This window comes from Dermacentor silvarum, chromosome 8 (assembly GCF_013339745.2).
Source record: "Dermacentor silvarum isolate Dsil-2018 chromosome 8, BIME_Dsil_1.4, whole genome shotgun sequence".
NCBI lineage: Eukaryota > Metazoa > Arthropoda > Arachnida > Ixodida > Ixodidae > Dermacentor > Dermacentor silvarum.
Genome location: NC_051161.1, coordinates 16,746,505 through 16,754,634, shown reverse-complemented (window position 1 = coordinate 16,754,634; position 8,130 = coordinate 16,746,505). Strand labels below are relative to the sequence as shown.

Here is an 8,130-nt window from a genome sequence, read left to right as displayed (position 1 = left end):
AGAATGACACTGGGCTTGTTTATTCGAATAAATAGGTAATATGACTAATCGATTGCGTACACTTATGTATATACATCGGGGGCTACTCGACGAATGGCAGGGATCTTCTTAAGGGCGAGTACTCGCACTCCGAGAACAGCAGGTGACAGCCACGGCCGCTGAGACCCCCGAGCACCGCTTCAACGTACGGTCCGCCGGCGCTGCCCAGCACGCTGACGACGCGAAGCACCAGGGCGAACATGTGGTCGCGCTCGATCGCTTTTTCGGAGAGCTCGCACACGAGGCGAAGTCGGCACTCCGGCTCGTGCACCTTGATGTAGGAGAAGGCAGAGTCCGAGATGTCGGTCACTGAGGCGATGTCCATGATGGAACCCAGCGTGCGCACGCGACCGGCCACGGTGCCGCTTAGTCCGAGGAACAGGTACGCCAGCCCGCTGAAGACCAGGTACAAGGCCGCGTAGACCACCACCAGGGGAACAGGAAGCGACGCGAGCGACCGTCACCGAACACAATGAAGATGACGGCGCACGCGTTGATGGTGAAGGCGCCGACGAAGACGGCCAGGAAGGCGCGCGCCATGTTGGTGACGGAGTCGACTCGGTCGTTCAGCAGACCCAGGACGTCTTCCACTGCGAGGAGACAAGGAGGTGTCATGGTTAGAAAACATAATTTGGCAGTATAATTAGCGGAATTATCAGTATAGCTGCATCCAACACTATAGCTTGCCGCCTGAGATTCGAGTCATTTGTTCACTTATCATCGCCCTTGAACACTTCCAAAACAGCGCTTCTCATTTTATTCTCCCGTCATGTGAATAATAAATAAATGAGTAATGCGCGTGTAACCATTTCAAATTGCGAGCCCGTTTCAAACGGTTGTTTTCTCGCCCCATCTACTTCAGTCTGGCTCGGATCATAACCATGTCCAACTATCATGCAGTACGATGTACCAGCATGCTTCAATATCGCCGCCACCACATCGAAAAGAAAAAGTCATATGCTCTGTAATATAATATGATGCACCTTTTGCACTATTGCTATATGCACCTTCTGTCCGCTCTGCCAACACCGGAGCTATTTCTTATTTAGTCCCGGAGGTATACACATATATTAATTGGTTAACAAGGCTGCGTTTATAGACTATATATGATGCATGACCGCGAATGCTCCGAATAGCCCTGAGTTTGCGAACAAAGTACTTAGTTAATTGTTTCTAATGCTCTCTTCGTGCAGTTAATAAACCACGCTTTAAAACGACGTTATAAAGCATGGTTTACTAAAAGCACTAAAAATCTTGTCATTACACTTGCACGTTGAATGTGCAGTTTAATGACAAACTTTCTAGTGGAGTGAATACCAGGATAGGAAATTTTCTATTTAGTGGTGAGAAGTACTCGAAAAATATTCGATTCGGTTTCAAAAACTGCCATTCGCACACCCATATAGTTAATTTCGTATCCACGAATTCTGGACATTGTCCCTTGGGCTATCACGATAATGCACCAAATACCTCAGTGGGCAACATATTAAAAAAAAGTGATATTTCAAAAGATCAGCCGAATTTTAAAAAATTTCAGTTTGCAATGTCGAGAGGGTGCGCCTTTCTGTACGAAGGGGCAATGTCCAGAATTCCTAAAACATGTGTTAACGCCCAGTCGCCTGCCGCCCTGTATCGTAAAATAATAACTCCGCTTCCTGCCGGGATCCCTCCGCAAATAAATGCACGCCCGTACATCGCCCTTGATCTCCTCTCATATCTACGTTAGTGTGGCACAGTTGTACCCCAACTGAGCCTAACAAGACTTATCATAAGAGCATTGTTTGAACAATGCGAATAGTGATGACATAGACTGTCACGTTGAATATTCAAGTGATTCAAACAAAACAATCGCATCTCAGCAGCACTGAAGTTCAGCTTGTGTGCGACTTTTGAAAAGTGCGCCGAAACACGAACAAATAAAAAGATAAAAAATTTCGCTGCCCTTTCCCAAGCTTCTGCGAGAGAAGTGTAAATAAAATAAGAAAAGAAAACGACGAGAATCTGAGCCGCTGAGTGAAGGCCAGCCGGCCATCTGCGTTAGCTGTTCCAGGAACGTACGCAGGCAGTGGCTGGCGACACACGCGCAAAAGAAGAAGCTGTTTCGGCGAAAGGGGTTCAGACGCCATAAAGACGTCTTTGGAGTACCTTTTTTTTTTTTTTTAAGTGCGAAAGCATTATATGCCCCATCATGCGAAAACCCGGCGGCGTGGCGGGCCGAGTAGCAGAACGCTATATAGAAAGTAAGTAAACTAAAATTACAAGGATTGACAGCTTCCAGGCAGATCTCTTCAACTCACACGTGCATGGAAAGCTACGGGGCCTCTCAGCTGCAAAGAATGGAAGACCATATAATTCGTCCACTGTGCTCTTCTATACGTCGCTGGAGTGCTTCACGGAGTGTTCCCTCTCATTTCTGGAGAACGTACGAAACCTACTCATCGCTGAACTGGACGAACTTTTACTGAACGAGATACTTAAGCGATCTCGGCGCCTTTAAAGTGGCGCCGGCTACTCATTTTTCGCATACCGGACAGTCCCATCTTATACTGTACCTTTTGTACACTTTTCTCCCCGTGGCTGCTCTTAAATACGGTTTGCTGAATCCCTGCCGCTTCTCTCATCCTGAGACATTTAGGTGCATCGAACAAAACGAGTTCTGCTGCTGTTCTAAACGCTAAGCCGTCTCGCTAGCTCACAGGCAATGCATGCAATACGAGGACACGGTAAACAAAAAACTATTGCAGTAAGGCAGAAGATTGGGCTTGTTGAAAATGCATGCATACGTGAAACCAGCCCGTAAAACGGAGGGGAACACGAAGAAAATAACAAGGGACGAATGGACGAATGCTGTCAATGCTCGCCCAGTGTCTTTCGGTTCGTGATGCCGACGTCTTACGCGCCGATTTCAAGTACGGAAAGCTACATATTTATAAATATATTCATGTCACACACACACAAAGTATGTGCACCTCGGCACTGCTGATGCCGTCACTCGTAAAGTATTTGAGAATACGCGCCCTAGTGACATCGTCAACCCATTCTACGTAAAATGGGCAGGAGCAGGAGAAAACGCACAGACAGTGCTTTGCTTATAAATTACAAGGTTTACAGAGTCATATCATAAGAAGCCAACAAAGATGATCATTACTAATATGATCATCTTTGTTCTTCTTAGGATCATTACTAATAAAAATCGGGCCCCTCGGTTTCCTTTCTCAAGGTTTACAAAGAGCACTTAAAATTGACCACTTTCTGCTTGACGCAAATGCATATATAACCGTACTGTCACTATGCAAGATGCACGGCCCAAGAATAGTGGTAGTACTTGGAGACTGGTTACGCACACAGCTAAACTAATTGATCCGTGCGCGGGTTGTCTTTATACTAACATACTAGTAAACATTGTGCTATCGTCGAAAGGCACGGAGGAGAAAAAAAGGACACACGCTAGGCAACTCGCTAAGTAGCACTTGGGCTATTAGAGACACCGTACTCGGCAGGCTAATCAATAATTTCGATTGCCTAACCTGCAGGCAAACTTGAATGCACGCGCAGACCTCCGCGTTCGTTTAGCCATCCCCGCAGGTACGCAACCTACCTTAATCACCTAGCGCAGTTTGCATTAAGTGCCCGCGCAGCGTCACAGAAAATTGCCAACATCCGACACGACAATATGTCTCCGAAAGGAAGCTATAACCAACGCGCAGGACTCGTTACGCACGCGTACACAAGTCACTAGAACCAGGCCGCTGTCCTCCAAAAACTCTCACTTATAGAAATAAACACGTGCTCAGTACACTTTTCAGTTACGCGTTAAGCAGCTAGTAAAAGACATAAAGGCGACAGTCACGTTAATTAAAAAGTAAAGCATAAAGCACTTACTTCCGAAGGCAGCGTCGATAAACAGCAGAAGCAGGATGACGAAAGCGACAAACAGCGGCTGGCTTCTCATGGCTGGAGTTTGCGATGCACAGAGTCGAGCTTGCGTCCGAACACGTTTCACTTTCCAACAGTGGACGCCAGGAGGTATGCTCTCGTCGGAGACAGTTTGTAGACTGGGAGAGAAGCAGGGGTTCGAATGGCGATCTCCCGATGGGCCAGTGAGGAACTCTTTCCCGGAAGGGGAGAGAAGGTAGAGCGTTTGCAATAGACTCCCTCAAACTTGGTCAGTTTGCGGGGGAGACAGGTGGCACAAGAGAGGGTTCTCTTATCTAGCAATCCCTTTGTCAGTCGTGACTCGGGAATAAAGGAAGTTGGGTGGGCCAATAGGTGTGGCCTGCTTTGTGATGACTGCAACAAGAACGGCTCCCCTCTGCGTTGAGCAGTTCTCCTTGATAGTGCCATGCCACGAGCCGCTCTTTCTTTTTTTCTTCGAGGAATTCAATAAAAGGGTAAAGCGCAAAGAAAGCCCTGTCGCTGTCGCGACAATGAGGAGGGGAGGGGGGGGGGGGGGGGGGCAGTCGGTGGAGCGAACGTGTTTGTAGGCCCCGCTCATTTCTTTCCTAGTCAAGGGGCAACATTCATCAATCACTCGGACGAAAGGAAGGGAGCTTAGCACCCAATATCGCCTACTGCAGGTCCTGTGACAGATTCTTCTGATGTTCTTGGATAGTATGCAGTAGTGTAGAGGTTTTGACGAATTACTACATGTCAGAGCAAGCGAACAAAAAATGACAGGACAACAAGAATCTACGTATTATAACGCTAGACGTTACAATATATATTTTTCCATTTTCTTGTGACCACCCTAATAACAAACAAGTTCATTCGTAAAACTCAGGAGGCAAGCGCTTGCTTGAACGGCGGTTTTCTAGAAAAAAAAAAAAAATTAGCTGCAGAAGTGCAGCGCCGTCCTGTCGACATCTTTGTTCTTTTGTCCTGTTTTGCTTACCAATTTTGCCATTCGATTAAATTTTTTATATGCGTGTGCACTAAAGGAATGCTGCTATGACATTTCGACTTGTTTTTCATATTTCACGGCTGCACATCCTACATGCCGGACATTGAGATGATCGCGACGCTGCCTGGATGAGTACGTTTGAAGGGCGGAGTTTTATACAGTCGTATGCTATTGCGTAGGCTGAGAAGCGATAAGATATAGTCATAGCTGGCTACCTTGTGCGGCGAAGGGGTAAAGGGAACTAGATTCTAGAAAGAGACAAAAAAAAAAAAACGTGTACATTACTGCCACGTGACGCGCCACAGCTCTCAAAATATTTCACTACAAAAAAAAAAAAAAGCGCAACAACGCGTTCAAGGCCTTCTCTGCTCTGGACGCCTTCGCCCAATGTCTGAGGATTTTCGTTTCTGACAAAGGGCGGTCGTCGAATCTGTCTAATACGATTGAAAGCTCTCTCCCAGGCCAACTGAAATATGTGAATACACTGCAAACGGCAGCAGCCTGTCGCGCATCGCTAGCACATGCATTGATGGAGTTTTTCGCAAATGATGAAATGATCACGCGTACGGCTAAATCAACATGAGAAAAATTCTTGAAGACGCGCTTTTTGTGTTTTTGTCTGCACTGTACTCTGCAGCACAGCGCTCAGTTCACTTCCGTGTCGGTTGAGGGCTGTTAAATTCGACATGTTTCGCCGCAGTGTATTGTGAGCACGAAGTGAAGATGAAAAGGTCGAAGTGGAGTTTGCGCTCGTGTAAGCAAACGCAGTAGTCACAGAACACGCAATTTGCAATATTTGAAGCCAAGAGAAGTGTTTCAGCAACAACGAGGCAGGCAGCTCGCTAGGGACGTCACTCCCCACGTCGCAAGCAGCCGTCGCGGCGGCAGCTTGTGCAACAGTAATCTTTACCGGCAAACGTATGCGGGGAGCGCCACGCCTTATAGTTAGGGTTGTTCGCTTTCGGGTAAAGCCCAATTTTGCCTGCTTTTTACACCCCGAACATGTATGTCTCAGGAGAATCGTGTTAAACCCGATTTCTCCCCGAACTCAACCACGTAACCAACGTTTTTTTTTTTTTTTTTTTTTTTTTTTTTTTTTTTTTTTTTTTTTTTTTTTTTGCATAAGTTTGCAGTGCACACGCGCCAGCTACCCTGCCTCGGGACAACGAATTCATATCCTGCTGTGAATCCAATTGACCTATAGTTCATTCACCAGCTACGGAGGTCGACTAAAGAATAGCGACAATAACAAGCTAGTCTAGGTGGTGTTGACAATAGGCGTTGGGGTGGAACCACGTCGGCTCGCCACGCAGCTTCGGCCCTGTTGCACCCAGCTTGTGAAATGCATGCACCATCAATCCCCCTTCGACTGCGCACAATAGAAGGGGAAGCGGGCGACTGCCCTTTTTCCGTGCATGTGACTGCATGCATTCTAACACAGCTGCGCTAATTAGTATAAACTCATAAACATTCGCTTACTAACACAGCTGTCAAACTCGATGAGTATTTGCATGACTCTACCGCTCGCTACCCCAGGCTGGCAAATGCTGCACTGACAGTGTTGTGCGTAGCTAATGGAAGCTGTGATGTCTAGAGAACTTTCTCTCAGCTGAGATACGTTCAAAAATCGGACAGGTTACTGATGGAGACCGACATGCTGCGCATGCACATGATAGTGTATGTTAACAAGAATGTCTAAAAATCGATGAGCAGCTTTTCGTGAATAAAATGGTTATTTCCTAGAAGTTTATTAATGTTTTTTACTGTCATATTATTTATTAATTTCCAAACAAACGCCAAGTTCAGAGTATTTACTACAAACCATGTTGTCCCCAGGATTACCAGCTTGAAAGAGATCTGTAGTTGTAACCGTAGCATATGGGGCTCGTGATACCCTCCGATTTTAAAAGAGAAGAATATATGTATTACTTAGTGCATTTAAAAATTCAACCCTAATTTCGGATGGTTCCACAAAATAAACAAAAAGACAGATTTCTCCCCCGCTTATCAGCTTGAAAAAATAGTACCCGATTTTACCCCCCGAATTTTAAAACATATAAAACCCGAAAATGAACAACCCTACTTATAATCAATAATGTGGTTCGGGTGCTTGTCTTTGTGATTGTTTTTTATGAAACGTACGCTGTCTGTACGTTGTATGCGTGATTCCAAAGAATGTATTCACTGTTCGCTTCCATTTGCTGAGTGCTGGAAGTCTCTGCCTTACGGAGGTAAGGCTTACGAGCCACTGCTTCTGCCCGGCACTGCTGCCGGAATCGGCCCACATTTTTGTTCACTGACGCGGACACGAAAAATGACGACCGCCGGGAGGCTAAACGCGTCGCTGTAAAAAAATCACGGATGAGACGCGAGCACAAAGGCTTTCTGAGGATCCCTCGGAACAATTGCTGTCATATAGTTGTCTCACCCGTGGCCAACGAGAGGGTGTGTATTGTTGCCATTCAATATACTTAACGAGCGCCGAACCTTGGCAGTACAGAGGGGTGTGCAGCGTTCGACCAGAATAAAGCCGAAGCTGTTGAACGGGAACAATACATCCTTCTACTAGTTGTGTGGTCGAAAGTATATTGGTTGGAAAATGCCTTTCTCAGGCACGCGCAGCAGAACATTTTTGCAAATGTTCAATGTGTTTTGCACTTGGCAATCGAGCAGGTCGAACGACTGTGGAGTCAAATCCGATTTCCCACGACGCCAAAGACAAGCCAAAGGTCAACGTACCGTAGTCATTTTGAAGAAATATTGCCTCCCTTTTCGATTCTACGTTTCGGTCGGTCTCTGAGGAATGCAGGGAAGAAGAACACAATGGGAAGGACGACAAAAACAGCGCCATCAGCAAGGAAACCACACAAAAGAACAGGTATGTATGTATGTATGTATGTATGTATGTATGTATGTATGTATGTTTAAACATTGCATTGCAATTATATATATATATATATATATATATATATATATAAACATACAGGGTGTCCCAACTAGCATGTACCAAGATTTAAAAATATGCAAACGCCACGTAGCTGGATACAACCAAGGTAATCTTGTTTGCCGTCGCTTGGACTTTTTCGTACCGCCTAATATATACGCGCGTGCCCGTGTGTGCGTACCGTACTTTCGACATTGATGCACATATCAACACGTTTTCTCTGAATGTTGCAAAACAACTACTTTGG

The 8,130-nt window shown here is 45.9% G+C and overlaps 1 protein-coding gene across 2 annotated transcripts in view; it reads right to left on the bottom strand.

Annotated features, from left to right (window-relative positions):
• Nucleotides 1-493: 493 nt before the first annotated feature.
• LOC119460692 (uncharacterized) overlaps nucleotides 494-8,130 on the bottom strand; it is a 34,600-nt gene continuing 26,963 nt past the window's right edge. Inside the window, exons 1-2 of one of the 2 annotated variants that reach the window (XR_007468360.1) lie at nucleotides 3,922-4,398; nucleotides 494-629 (exon numbers count right to left, since the gene is read on the bottom strand). The gene's annotated coding sequence lies outside the window, so the exon portion shown is untranslated. Of the gene's footprint in view, nucleotides 630-3,921; nucleotides 4,399-8,130 lie in introns of those variants that run through there. The other variant, XR_007468361.1, reaches the window with a different exon arrangement.